The sequence below is a fragment of the Sipha flava genome, unplaced genomic scaffold (genome assembly GCF_003268045.1).
Source record: "Sipha flava isolate LNK unplaced genomic scaffold, YSA_version1 42_pilon_pilon, whole genome shotgun sequence".
Lineage (NCBI taxonomy): Eukaryota > Metazoa > Arthropoda > Insecta > Hemiptera > Aphididae > Sipha > Sipha flava.
Window position 1 is genome coordinate 1025474 of NW_020273159.1, and position 15993 is coordinate 1041466.

Genomic DNA, 15993 nt, shown 5'->3' on the forward strand with positions numbered 1-15993 from the left:
ACAGTTAAAGCCTCTCTCTCTTTCTCTCTCGATATAATCAAATTTGGTTTTAGTAATTTATGTTTTCTTTTTTTTTTTGTATCTTCAATTACGGGTCAAGGTAATTTTAAGTGTAGCAACTTATGATTGGATACGCCAATTTACATTATAGTATTAATGTAATAATAAAACATTCAACAAGTTCTATAGCATGTCGTGCTCGTATTATATCACGACCAATGATATAACGTGTGCTTATTGAAAATTTAATTTTTTGTTATTCGTATTTATTATAGACTTGCTTGTACCGTTTCTTCATATCATATACATTTATAAAAAATAATAATATATTGTCAGTAGCTTTACTGAAGAAATAATATATCTACATGAATAATAGCCCTTAATTGAACGTTTGATTCGATATAAATTGTCACGACTAAAATGAGAATAAAAAATAATAAAAATACACTAAGGTTTTAAGGTAGGATTTCACCAATTGTTAACCATTTATGTATAATATGTAAGTTTATCATATCTTGAATATATTTCATGCAATTCAAATCTATTACTAGACGTAACTCTATTACATTTAAATATTAGATCTTCATAAATAATTAACAACATGGATAAATACATCAGAATAAGTAATAAGAATTTTTTATGGTCTAATAATTGTTATGGTTTATATAAGGTTAGAATAGTTGTTCAATTAAAACAAGAAGTAAACACAACAACCATAACATAATATTAATAAAGAAAATTAAAAAAATTACTTTGATTTCTATATTTTAATAATTGGTACTATTTTATATAATAAACCACAAAAACATCAAAGTATTTTATTAACAATAGTTTGAAATTCCCACTAGTTTTTGAAAAATTATACTGAATCATTTGTATTAAAAACCACAACAATCAATAAAACCAGTGTTAAATTAGCAAGCTATATTATTTTAGAGTGTTAAAAAATAATAAAAGGATTTGATAAAAATGTGTGCTATTATAACAAATTAAAAAAATATTAAACGACAGCACCATGGTCTTCATAGTTAGGCAATTATGATATACAATACAAACTATATAAAGATGTTTTATTTTTTTTTTATTAGTTTTTTAACAATATACATATGAAACTTTCTGTGTAAAATAACGTTGTTTCATAATCATTTAAAAATGTAGAATATTTGAAAATAGACACTAAGATTTTTTTTAACTTTTAACTTTTTAAGGTATTTTGAGACGTTATTTTTTAACAAAAATACAACTAGTAAAGTTTATTGTTCAATGTTCTAGTCATAAAAACGAAGTTTTTTTCAATCAATAAGGTAACAATTTAATTAAAATTCATACCGCATAAAAAATACTTTCTCTCTATAATTGTTGGAACATTATAGTCGATCCTACGTTTTTATACAACTCAGTAATTACTTAAGAGTAGAATAGTTCTAATATCAAAACATTTTTTTATACTAATGAAATTATGTTCTATAAGATATGATACAATGGTATACAGTCATTCATATAATTTTTTTCAGCAAAGATTTTTTGAAACTTTATGTAAAAATAAATTATAAGTTAGGTAGGTACTTAAATTATATTCTGATCAATACAGTGAGAGCCTACATTTTTCGATAAATATTTTAGAACAATCTAAATTTGAAAATTAAACAAAGTTATTTATATTTTTAAAGGTTTTATAATTATTATATTTTTGTACACGAGTACCTACTTCTTAGATATATTATCTAGGATTTACACAACGTGCGATAGTTTCATTAGGATAAAGTAAGTAATAAATGCGTTTTTCATGATTACTAACAAAAAATAAGTTTTAGTAGTGGATAGGTATACCCAATAGGTAGGTAAGTATTTTGGGCATTTACCGGGTTAGGTATCCAAGGTTTTTTTGTCCTTTTAAATATTTATTATTATTTTTGTTACTTTATCTGAAGGATATTATGATTTGATTTTTTTGAAGCTTGATTAAACTTAAAAAATTTCATATTATTCTTACGTACTCGTATATTGTTTTGTGTCTACAATATGATGAATAAAAATATTTTCAAGAATATAAATGAGATTTATCAATAATCTGTTTGGCGACAAAATATTTTATGTTTAAGTATTACAATTTGTTCTCAATCTACGATTATTAAATGATATCCATATACATTATGTATTTATGTAAATATGTGATAGATATTTCATTATAAAAATATGTACTAATTAATAAATATATAAATTTAAAATACCAACTTTTGAAAATTATGGATGTAGATTTTTTATATTAATTATATTTTAATATTTTATAATTTGTAGTTAGCAAGATCATTAATTTATTGTTCCATAAATTAAAAAAAAACCAAATTTACTTAATATGCAGGATAAAAATCCGGTATATATTGGGTATTTACAAAAAAAAATACCCATCAATATCTGTGGTATTATAGCTATTAGCTGAAATATTAAAAAATTTTATTGAACTATTATGATATTAATTTACAGTATAAATGAAAAAATACTAATAAACAGAGTTAAAAAAACATAAGATTACTTATCAAAAACATAATTGAAAATTAAAAAGCGATTTTAATGAAAAAATGTAGACAAAAATATTGCTCTAATAATACTCGAAATATTATGAGTTGATTAGTTTTTTTTTAATATTTATACTTTATTGAACGAGAAAAATAATGATCAATATTGAACTTATAATGACGAAAAAATTTAACATATCATAAAATGATCGACCATTGTGAATTTTAGTTGTTAGCAATATTAATATTAAAAATTTTAAAACACTAGTCACCATATATTTATTTATTAAACATGACTGATAGGAGTACATCAATATAGAATTTTATGAACTATTATGTCATTAACCATAATGTATGTGGATAACTGAGTTATTTGATACATCTGCTTAATGTTTAATAAATAAAATAACCTAAAAATTAATAAATAATTAAATTAAAGTACTATTATATAATTTCTTAAAAATTTATTCCGTTGTACAGGTATATTCCGAGGCTACTTAAAATAAATAGAATAAACTGTAAAATCCGTTTTAAGTTCAACCAATTTCTTGGACTTCATATAGAAACCATTTCATGGACTGTTAACAGTGTATATTTGGGCGATGGTCGTTTGGTGTAAGGTAATCATTTTGACGGAAAAATAAATAGTCCGTTTAGGCGAATGAAATTATTTTTATATGCACGAAGAATCTGGTGACGGTTATCAGACGCTCTGACCTGACGATATCGTTACTAATAATTAGGACGCGAATTTTGATGTAAATACATAATTTCACTGAATGTAAATTTCTCAATTTCGATTAAAAATAAACACATTTCATAATACACTGAATGATATGGGACTTTTTTATTTTACATATTTTCACATGTTTTAATGTTAATATATATTTTTAAATATTTTACCAATATTTTGATATTTTGTAAATATTTCACATTTTCATACTTAAACAGTTTTTATTTGAATTAAAATTATGATATTGGAATTAATTTAAAGAAGTTATTTCAAATCTTGATTCATATATTGTAATCGTTATTATACAAGCTTCTGATATTATGCAAAATAATGACCTCAAAAATTATTTAACATTTATTTCCACACATTTTTGTTTCTTGGTTAAAGTAATAAAATAATTAGAAACATTAAATCTAATAAAAATTGAAAGTCTTGCGATAGTGGAAAATGCAGAAATTAAATTAAATTAAGTTGAAGGAGAATCCGGAATTATAATAAAAAATAAATTAAACTACGTACTCGGTAATAACATTGGTTTACAAACAATTAAAACTATTAGAGATATTCTTATAAATAAAAATGACAAAAATGTTATTGAAAAAACACCATCTGACATATGTAGTATGAAATACGTCCTATTATTCTTGGTCGATGTTGAATGCACCTTTAGTCGCTACAAGTCGATTTTAATATCTAACAGCAGTACATCCAAATTTGAAAATATCCAAGTGTACGTTTGAACCAATTGTTTCGAAGACAACAATGAAGATAATTAGATGGATAATTATTGATTAATAATTAAAAATGTATGTTAAACACCGATTATTTTTGTTAAATATTTCACATTTTTTAATATATATTTTGGCAAAAATAAGAACATAAATATTAACATATCTTGACTTTTTTATTACATAAAAATCCGCACCCTACTAATAATTATAACTATTACTATCAAAAATAAGATTACAGATATACAGTACAAATTGAACATTATATTTAGAGCGCGGATTAAATGCATTAAAAACTAACCAAATATGCGCTAAAAATCTTAAACATGCATAATTATATGTACTAATGTGTTAAATATGTATTAAAAAAAATATATATATATATATGCACCTAAAATTTAGTAAGAATATAAAATTTGATTTTTGAACATTTAATTAAAATAATACATAAAAAAATTACATTTAAAATTATGTAACTCTACTGTAAATACTTTTTCTTTCTTTATTTTAAAGGAATTTACTTAACCAAAATCATTTTGTAGGTAATTATTATCTATAAGAAAAAAAATATATCCTAAATTAAATTTTCTTTCCTAAATATATATTACATTGTATGACAATTATTTTAGTTATATTTTCAAAAACTATTAATTAACGTTTGTCAGTCAACAAATGATTATATCTTGAAAATTATCTTTCCACATCTACAAAAGTAATAGGTGCGTATTTAAAAAATATATTATTTTATTTGGAGATAAATCTTCGTATTCACTGCCTGGTTTATCATTTATATAAAATTAATTAATTAACCGAACACTTTAAACATTTATTTAAATATTTCTTAAATATTAAAAATCGACCCAAGTGTTATCGACCGCACAGTGTAACGTTCAGCGGCTTATTATTATATTTATTGTTTAAATTAAATTGTATTATTATTTTTTTTTTTTATTATTATTGTTTATTGAGTGTAGGGCGCCTCCTTCATTTTCTTTTTTATTTATTTTTATTTGTTAACAGTACTGCGGTATTTTAACCAACACTTAAACGCAATTCATATTTGTGTATTTCTGTATTAATTATTTTTTGATATATATCCTGTATTAATTAACCGACCACCCAGACAATATTTTTCCTATTAAAAGTACGTAAATCTACAATACTTGGCGTAAAATCCACCCGACGAAACAATATCAATATCTAAAAAAGTACTTATACGTAATCGCCCAAATGGTATATTTAGTAGAATATGTACTCGTCCAAACGATCTACATCCAAATATTTATAGCTTAAAAATAAACATGCACAAAAAAATTAATTTATGATATTTTTTTTTTTTTTATCAAAAGTAAAAAAAATTGTACCTATATTACGTTATTGAAATTTGTGGTATATACATTTTCAAAAATATAAAAATGTAATTTAATATATGAAAGACATATTTTTAGATTTATTTTTTAATGAAGATATAAAATAACTATTTCGTTAGCAGTTTTTATTATTTATTTTTCGATGTATACTTGGCTGATTCGTGGAAAATTTCAATGTCATTAAATTAAAATGGCAATTTATAAAATGTGTATAAATCAAAGAATTAGGTATTAATTTTTATTTTATATATAATGAAATTGTAATAAAACGTCTTACATACATAAAAAACGTCATACATGACAATAAAATGTTTTAAAATATACGTAAAATATGAATTATCATCTAGAGTAGTGGTATCCAATCTGTGATCTGCGAAAGTATTCTATGTGATCAGTTTCAAATTTTTAAAAAAAATTAAAATTACTATAAAATACGATATTATTTATTAATTTTATTTTTGGATATTTTTAAATAGAAATTTTACGATTTTATGTCGATATGATATGTACACTTAAAAGAGCGTACCTACTGATCAAATTAATGTGTACTTACAGTGTGTACTTTATGTATCTGTAATCTATTCAATAATCAATAAAATAAATGAAAATAAATTCTACCTATACCTACCTATATATTATATACCTATAATGGGTTACAAAATTATATTATTAGATTAATATTAACATTATTCATACTTTTATATTTGGTGTTCCGTTCGAAGATAATTGTTTACTAAAATGGCCTGCCAACTAAAATGGTTGAACATCACTGATCTAGGCATAATTCTTGAGGGTTGAGGTGTAGTTAGTCCTAGTAATTCCATTTTATAGTACTTTAAAATTATTTGTACAGTAAATAACATAGATATTTCATTTTTAAGTGAGATATTTCATTTTTAAGTGATGAAGTTAGTTTTGAATGCATATGGAATTTATTAAAATACAATTTAAAATGTATTCATACCTAATACAATCCGTATATTATTAAACATATCTTATAAGACATTTTTTCGACAAGACGTTCGAATTATGATAACACCTTTATAGGCGTAAAAAATTGTAGTACCTATATAATTATTGGCAGTGTATCAAATTTATTTGAATAAAAAATTTCGTGTAAAATTATTATGTGAAAAATAATTTAAATTGCTTCCCCAAAGAGCACTTTTTAAAGAAAAAAAAATATACATAATTGTCCGTTTAATTGTAATTATTAATATTATAAATTATGTAGTTTACCTATCCCAATTGATGTATAGTTATAATGGAAATGTAACATTATTTTAAAATTACGCTTCAATGGGCACTGAGTAACGACACTATTAGATAAGCTTTTCTAATTCACAGTAATAATATATATATATATTTATATATACCTATCCTTATATTTTTAACTGACAATGCATTAATAGCAATAACATATAAATGCAATAGTTGGAATGACGAAATTATTTTAAGAACCCATTGTATACAGCTGTTTCAGAGCTCTTATCTTGCACGATTTTTTATATAGAAAACACTGTACGTAGTACAATTCAGTAAAAACGTTGAAGTTGAATTCACATTACTTAGGACTATGTCGTAATCATAATTTAGATATTAAAAATTAATTTCTTTTCTTTTATTGACCATTATTAAGCCTGTTTTATAATGTAAAATGTATGTAAAACGCAAATACTAATATATCAAATCGAGTTTGTGTTGAACATACAAGGCAATAATGTATAAATATAAAATATAAATGAATGAATATCTCGAGGATCCTCGTAGCCTACATGTTCGGATAATCCTACGACCTACACAACGTATTAAAACCTACAAGTTTAGATGACTAAAAATGATAATGAATGGAATAAGGAATGTAAATATAATAAGGAACACCTACCTACACACGCAATTTTAATAGGGTCAAAATCATGTGTTCGTAGAGTTATTTTACCTGCACAAACACCCACGTCTTACGCACGTATGTGATGTATGGTGCAAACAATGTAAGATTGAGCGTACGACAGTTTTGGAGGGAAATATACAAAAATGGTTTCTCAAACTAATGCCATAACATTCCAGCATCCGGTATGGGTAAAATACAATATTATCTGGACGATTTCTCCGATTTAATTAATAATATTCTTAACATCATAACATTTTTAACTTTTTAATGCGATATATACATATAATATATATATATTATATAACAATCAACAATTTTTCATAAAATATACATGTAACAGATATAATCAACATTTATAAAGGTATTAGAATTAAGTTAAATATTAGCTACGTACTTCATTAATATTAAAGTGACAAATTAAAACTCCCTGTAAAAATATTTTATAAGCGTATTGAATTTGATACACACCATCCAACATACACACAGGTATACAATACTCTTTGGCAAGTTAAAACTCATAATTATACTTCCCACAAAAAAGTTACCTTGTACTACATGTTTTTTCTTATCCAATAGGCATAGTAATATAGAAACAATAGAAATTATTGAAAGTCAATTCCCATCACCGGCTATTATTGTACTAGGTGTAACAGTTGTAGTGTTGTTTATACAGAGGTGTAGGTCTATCTAATTTTAAATTACTTTGATCTCCTTTACATGGTGTGTCAGCGTATTACTATGATATCATCACAAATACACTTAACAAAGGTATATTAGTTGGGAAAGGCAGGGAGATACATCTGTCAAGTTGGTTTAAAAAAAGGGCTATGGTTTAGTTTTAAAATATATTTTGTAAATAAGATCTATATAGATAAGTAAGAAAATACAGATAAGTAGTGCATCAAACATTTTAAGATATGTTATGATTAAAAATGTGTTTTAATGAAGTATAATTTATATAATTTATATATATATATTTAATTTGTATAAAGTACCCAGGAAAATTACATAACATGGTAAGCAATTCTATAAAACACTCAAATTTAATTTTATACTTATAACTATTAGGTATACTCCAACTATTAGTATAAAAATGGTTTTATAGTTAATTTTGTACAAAATATAATTGATTCGCTTCAATAAAAAACTTAGCTCTAATTAAACTTCCGATTTTTACAATATAAGTACTGTTTTAATATTTAAATATTAATATGAATAGATACATACATATTATATATTTAAACATATGTTTAAAAGTGTATGGTAGTAATATATACATATGTTACATTATCAAAGAAAACTTGTAAACTCAATCTATATTAAACCTAAATTTTATAACAAGAATTTTAAAATAAAAACTGGTTATGGATCATTATAATAGGTATGAATATTTTATAATTTTTATAATTATATCCAGTGAAAACAACTATTTAACATAGTTTATGAACTTCTTTAAATACATAATATAATTACATAATTAAGAATCTTTTGATAAAAAATAGTTTAGATAACCATTGGTGATATACAAATAAACATTAACGAGTAAATAAAGCTATAAATAAGTACTTTAAGAAAATAAGAACAACTAGCAAAATTAAATCAAACAAACAATAATAGATAAATAGAAAATATTTCACCTAATCATGTATTAATCAAGTGTCCATTTAATGTTTCACTATACACATAACGTGTAAACAAAACAGAAATAGTTTCATTAAGAAAAAATAGGAGGCTCTTATAGCACTACATACAGCAAAAACTTTAAGTAAAAGGAAATCTCATGTTTAAGTTTTCTTTAAGACTAAATTCCCTAATACTATTTTATTTCTTACATTTCACTTATATCAGAAGACTATTCATTAAAAAATATTAATTGATGTTATAAAATTATTCTTCTCCATATGTTATATCTAGTTGACATGAAGTAATGTAATATCACAACAGGTATAAGTACATTTAGGATTCAATGAGAAGGTAGTTGTTTTAATGTATTTAGAATAAAAAAAATCACAAATTAAATGAATTAAATACCGAGAAGATAATATTTGTGTTTGTTTTACACGCTTACTAATAACAAAATGTTATTTAACGTAACCAATAGTGATAAACATGTATGTGTCATGTGATCTAAGGTAGTATAGAAAAATGGTTAGTACAAAAAAAACATGTCTTAACACTATTATTCTTGATCATCGGCCAGAATATACAATACGCATGGGTACGAATTGAATGTGTATGTGTGTACGTAATAGAGACCAATGAAATAACAAAGCTAAAATTGTAAGGATTACACAGCAGGTCTATCGTTTTGCATCGATTGAATTACTACGAGCATAACGATTCTTGTAATAGATTGACTGAATAATACCATGATGGCAATAAAAATCTATGGGTACTTACGTAGCATCGTGTTGGTCGAAATCTGTTCCTGCAGATGTTAGACTGTACCATAGCAAGACGGGCTTGTAAGCTCTACCCAAAAAGTAACGGTGACAAAAAAAAAAAAAAAAAAAAAAACAAAAAATGGGATAACGATATTATTACAACGGTTGGATGACGAAAAACTAAGGGTATGAAACACGGAAAATGACGAAATGAAAAAACGCACTCACGGGCTAGTATAGTGTACGCCGGACAGGATGGAAACCTACATCGTCCACTTCGCGGAGCGTTATCGGTGATGAGACGACGAGTTATCACCACGGGAGAACGACGCTGACAACAACAACAACTATGACGATAATCGCGACAATATGAGGAGGGGAGCGAATAATATACTTTCCAAGTAATACAACAATAATAATAAAAATAATATTATTATTAACGTACGAAATATCGTCAGCGGCACAGCGAACAGTGCGCGTGTGCGTGTACAGCACTGACCGGAATGCACACTGAAAATGTAGTGCGAGTGTGCGACAAGAAGTGTACCGTTCCACACTACCGTTTGATTGATGACTGGGTGCGCCCGCCGTGGCCGCCGCCGACACCGCCCATTCAAATCGTATGGCCCGCGCCGTAACAGCAGCAACGGCGGCCCGGCCGATTGGGCACCACTGCACGACGCCGCCGGCGGCCGGTGGGTGGCAAAACCGTTCATTGTCGCCGAACACGACTTATTACGATATCACATTTGTGTCCGTTCAAATAATAACACATAATAATAACAACCATTGTCAGCCTGGTACTTGAAGGGCCCCGGATACATTCCTTCCGATGATCCCCTAAAAATGTTATCTCATAAAAATAAAATGATAAAAAAGTGTCTATAAAGAGTGAAAAATATTATAATTTTTTAATGGTGCCTTATTTAAAACACACAAACAATTAAATTAACTATACAGTTAACGTAATTATTTAAAATACTACAATTTTATATAAATATTATCTTATTATATACAACTTAATATTTTTTTTTAATGATACACAAATTATACAATACATTTTTTTATAACAGTATTTCTTTTAGTCTACCAAATGTCATAAGTAATTAGTACTGTAAAAAATTTAAATTGCAATCAGATCCGTTTTCAGGGTATGTGAGGCCCTAGCAGTGGCATATTTGAGGCAATCGCCCTCCCCCCCCCCCGAGAATTTTTAGACCGAGACAATTTTTATATAAGTAATGGGTATTTTATTAAGAAACAAAAATTATGATTTATTTTATTGTATTACTACATTTGAAAACGTTTTAAATTGTACACTAATTAAATAACGCAAAACGCTAAATTTTTCATAACGTTTTAATTGTCAATAACGGTAAACGGAAAATTTTTTAAATGTTTAAATTTGTATAACGTTTAAACGCTTAAATTGAATAACGTTTAAATTATTTATAGCGTTAAACGCTCAATTGCTTATAACGTTTATATGTCCCATAACGATAAATAATATATATTATTTTAATTGAAGACTCAATCTATACTTAATAAAAAATTAGATAAAATACAAGCGAAACTTTCAAAATACAGATAGGTGTTAAAAAAGAACTACACAAAAGACCATTCTATGTGGATTTGGCATGAGATAAAAAAAAAAAAAATTACAAATATTAAGGATTCACCTGGTATAAATATTACCAAAAAATTTACTTGTACATTTTGAGCCTGAATTATAGAAAAAATTTGAGTCGCCCCCCCACCCCCTCTAGAAGTAAGTCTAAATACGCCCTAGGGTCTAATATATATCGGGGGCCTTTGAATTCATAAATGTTGGTAGGTACGTATGTTATCTTAGCACATAAATTATTGTTATTAGCTACTAATATACTTAATTAGACAAATATTTATAATATATAATATTTGACAAATATATTATTTTTTATAAATTTGAGGTATTCCAAATCCCGAGTGCCTTGGCATGGGCTCTTTGGATCCATGCATTGATTCGGAATTGATTACAATGATTATTATGATAATTTATAAATCTTTAGAAATAGGAGCTCCTCGATACAATTTCATCCGGAGATCCCGGACGCGTTCGTAATCTAATAGTCAACATTGATAATAAATTTATTTTTATTGTACTAGAGTCGGAGATTAAGTGTCGATGCTCCGAAAAAACACTCTTGGCACGATGCCCTCAAGAAAAATATTTTTGAAAAACACCCTATAGGCATTTGAAAAAGATACCTTTTAGATTCAATGTCGCCTACAGGTTTTCCAAAAACTTGTTTAGCTATAAATACAATGACATATTATTATCCCCTATAATCTATTTAGATCTATATTATCACTGTCTATCCACACCCATCTCCTTAGAGGACCAGTGAACTGACAACCTATAGAAGCACCACTGTCTGAACTGATCAATAACAAATTTATATTTTTTTAAATGGACGTATTGAAAATAATTGAAACAAATGATTCACGAATCTTCATTGGGTTAAAGTCTGTAGTGCTCTACGAGGAATCTCAGGGTTTTTCTCGATGAGGAAAATATTTAAAAAAATTAATTTAAACTATAACGATTGATTCCAGCTCGCATGTAGAAAAACACCCGAAATAATGAATAAATTCAATAAAATGCGGAGATATTTGTCTGTAAAGATATTAATAAAAAAAAAAGTTGCATAATTCATTAACATCCACCAGTTATCGTAATAAAAACTACTGTATTTTGTAGTCATCGTATGTTCCTCAACGTGAAGGCATAAATATTATTATTTAATTCATTGTAATCGCATGGCCGACCGTTAAAAAAATTTTCACACAATTCGAATAACTGTGTTAATATATTCTAAATACCGCAATTCATGATAGCGTATAATTATCGCAATGGATTTAGCAACTTTTAGATGGTTGTTTTTTTTTTTTGTAAACCTTATAAGTTGTACGATTAATTTTCGATACTATCTGTTGTTTTTCAGATTTTCATGCATGCATGCGCGTTTATAGTCTAAAACGTGATGTGTAGCAGATACCTATCAATACTTTTAATACTTTTTTTTTTAGTTTTTCAAAACCACTCGCATTATATAAATATGGGGTCGGTGTAACGTAACTACGATGTAAAACGAATGCATGTGTATTTATATTATAGGCACCATATTTAGTACAATGTTTAAAAAAAAATGTTGGCAAAAAAAATCTTATGTATTATTTATGTACATATACATATAATATACTATATGATGTACATCATACAGTTAGATCAATATATACATTACATTATATACTGTTCAATGACAGTGGATTTTATTTCAAACTGGGCTTATTGTGTTTTTTAATTTAATTATCATTACTCTTTTCCTATAAATTGATATTTTTTTTTCCAATTGGCGGAATTTCAAGGTGATACAATATTACTATTGTGTTTACTATTGCAGTTGTTGTATGTTATATATTTATATATATATATATATATATTATTTACATCACATATTCCATTGTCCATTCCCAATAAAAATAGTATTTGCGATTATCTTCTGAATACTCAGTAAAGTTAATCTACACTCTTTCTAATTTTATATAGATACATATTATAAAATAATTATACATATTGGTTACAATAGTGAATAAACACTGTATAGTGTACACTGAGCCTGATGTTAAAGTGCCTTTATTTAAAATGTAGTAATTTATTGGTATATATACTGTTGAAATGAATTTTATAATTTTCTTATTTAATAAACATTTAAAAAAATGAATACAAAGTTAAAATACTTTTAGAAATGTTGATGGTTTAAATTATTGTTGTTAAACGATTTTTTAATTAGGCTAGATATATAAAAAGTAAGAACTCTAAAAAATCATAAACATGGTCAACATGTATAACATTTTAATTATACTAAATACGAGGGATGTGTAGTTCATGAGCTAGTCGACTCTAAAAATGAACTGGAAGAGTCGAATCAGTGTTACAAGAGTTGGCGAATCAGTGATTCACTGACTCAGTTAAACTCATAACTCACAACTGTACTACTGTAGACACACGGCTTTCGATTCTCAACTCTCAACTCGCTTGATAACGGTTTGCGAAAATGTTAAGTTTTTTGGAAAATGTAATACCAACTTAAACAATAGTTTCCCTCGGATTTGGTTATTAATATTTCCATTGTTTTTTAAAATATGATTTCCGACTTTCTTTAAAAATTTGTAACGCTTATAGTCATAATTAATTTCATATGCGATAAGCTAGTCACGAATATGGACTGTGAACTTGTGAGTTGAATCAAGAGTCGAGACTTGAAGAGTTGACTAGAGTAGTGATAATCTGATTCAAACAAAAAGTTGAAGAGTTGGGAGTCGACTCTTTGATTCAACTCATTACACTGAACTGAGTTGAAAGATTCAATTCAGCAGAATGAGTTGGAATTCCCATCCCTACTAAATACAAATTTTTGAAATGCATAAATTGTTAACGTTGTTTACGGTACTTACATTTTAGCTACAATACCATTAATATCTTCATAAGTAAACAATAGCAGTAGGTACCAATTATACACTCATATATTTACAAAGGAATATATATATATACTGGAAATTTTAGATTCCGTGTTGACGTCAGGTGTCCGAAGTTATTTGTTCTGCAGTTTGTATAATTTATTAGACAAGATGGTACATTAGCATAATGGAAATGTAAATAATTTGTATATTATTTCATGGATATTTTGATCACTTTTACTCAGTGACGTATTTATGGGGGGTATTTACAGGGGTACTGGACCCCCCCATAACCTCTCCAAAAAATAAAAAATAAACTAAAATTCTTACATATTTGCATATGGCTATGTTAAAGATTCACAGGGAAGTTGAAATTACTGTTGATGAAGTGATAAAGGAGTTGACCAAGAAATCAAGATAACTGGAATTTATTTTATAACAATACTTTATAATATATAATGCTAAATACAATATATAATATTACATAAGACTATACGATTATTACATTATATATTTAGTTCAACTTCTTCCAAAAACTACATAAGGTCGTAACTATTACAATATAATATATAGTTTATATTAACTATGTATAAACTGTGAACCCCCCAGAAAAAATTGAAAATACGCCACTGCTTTTACTGCCTTATTAAATACGTAAATAGAATTTATTATCTTAATTTTTTTTTTTTAAATAATAAACGCCAAAAATAATACTATAAAAGAAATAATGGATGAAGTTTAACACCAAAAATGACAAAAATCCATCTTATCTAAAATTTTCTGTTCGTAGTAATTATTAAACATGAAATATTTTTCACATCCATTAGAAAATGGTAAATAATGATTCGGATGATAAATGTTTATAATATTTAATTAATTTCTTACCGGAGTCCGTACTCATGTCAAATTTAATTAAATTGTCTGATTATACCTATTGTAAATCACAATGAACAATATTGGTTTTTTTTATGTTATTCGTGATAGGTACATTAATAAATAAATTATAAAATTATTTTTAATTTTTTAGTTTCGATTCTTTTATGCGAGGATTGTATTAAGAAGTTAAAAAAAAAATTAAAAAAATATATATTGTAATTGACATTTTATTTTATAAATGGGGTGGGGTTGATCAATTTGTTTCGTTTTAGAGTTCAAGCTTTACAGATCTGTATGTTTGCCAGGAAAAATAGAACTTTGTAGATGTAGATCAAGGGTTCCCAACCTTTTGAGGAAATGCTTCCTTTCATACTATTTTACACTGTCACGGTCCTCTTCCATAATAAGATTTAATTATGTTTATATAATATATCTTCTCTTCTTATATTCAACCCTATGGTTGGTTTCGCAGTCGTACACGTACCCTCCACTCTTCTCTGTTTACAACTAACCTCTTTAGTACTATTTAACTTGACAGTCCAGCATTGAAGATCATTTGCTTGACAAATGAAGCTCTTGATTGTCCTTGGTTTCTCTTACTTTCAATTTTTCCTTCTAATATTTTATAAACTAGCTTTAATATGTGACCAATCATGTTTATCGTTTTTGATGATTTTGAGTTCATTCTCTACGTTCGTTTAGTTCACTAATTGTGCTTCCGTTAATCCTATTCAAATTACTCGTAGCATTTTTCTCCAGCACCACATTTCAAAGCTTTCAAGGATTTTTTGTTTTGTCTTATTTAGTATCTATGTTACTAAATGTAACTGTATAGCTCCATATTTCATACTTATAATTTTATGAAGCGTTTCTTTATCCAAATACTCATACTATTGGTGTATAAATTTTTTTTTTTTATTCATGAAAACTGAATTTACCTGGGATCCTGGATCTTATTTTCATGATGTAGACGCCTCGGTTAATTGAGTTGCCTA

At 26.3% G+C, this 15993-nt stretch overlaps 1 protein-coding gene across 5 annotated transcripts in view; it reads right to left on the reverse strand.

Annotated features, from left to right (window-relative positions):
• LOC112689118 (serine/threonine-protein phosphatase 2A regulatory subunit B'' subunit alpha) overlaps positions 1-10181 on the reverse strand; it is a 29088-nt gene extending 18907 nt beyond the window's left edge. For 2 of the 5 annotated variants that reach the window (XM_025562641.1, XM_025562648.1), the window contains exon 1: positions 9639-10181. The gene's annotated coding sequence lies outside the window, so the exon portion shown is untranslated. The remainder of the gene's footprint in view (positions 1-9638) is intronic. The other 3 variants (XM_025562642.1, XM_025562645.1, XM_025562646.1) reach the window with 3 other exon arrangements.
• Between the last annotated feature and the right edge of the window lie 5812 nt (positions 10182-15993).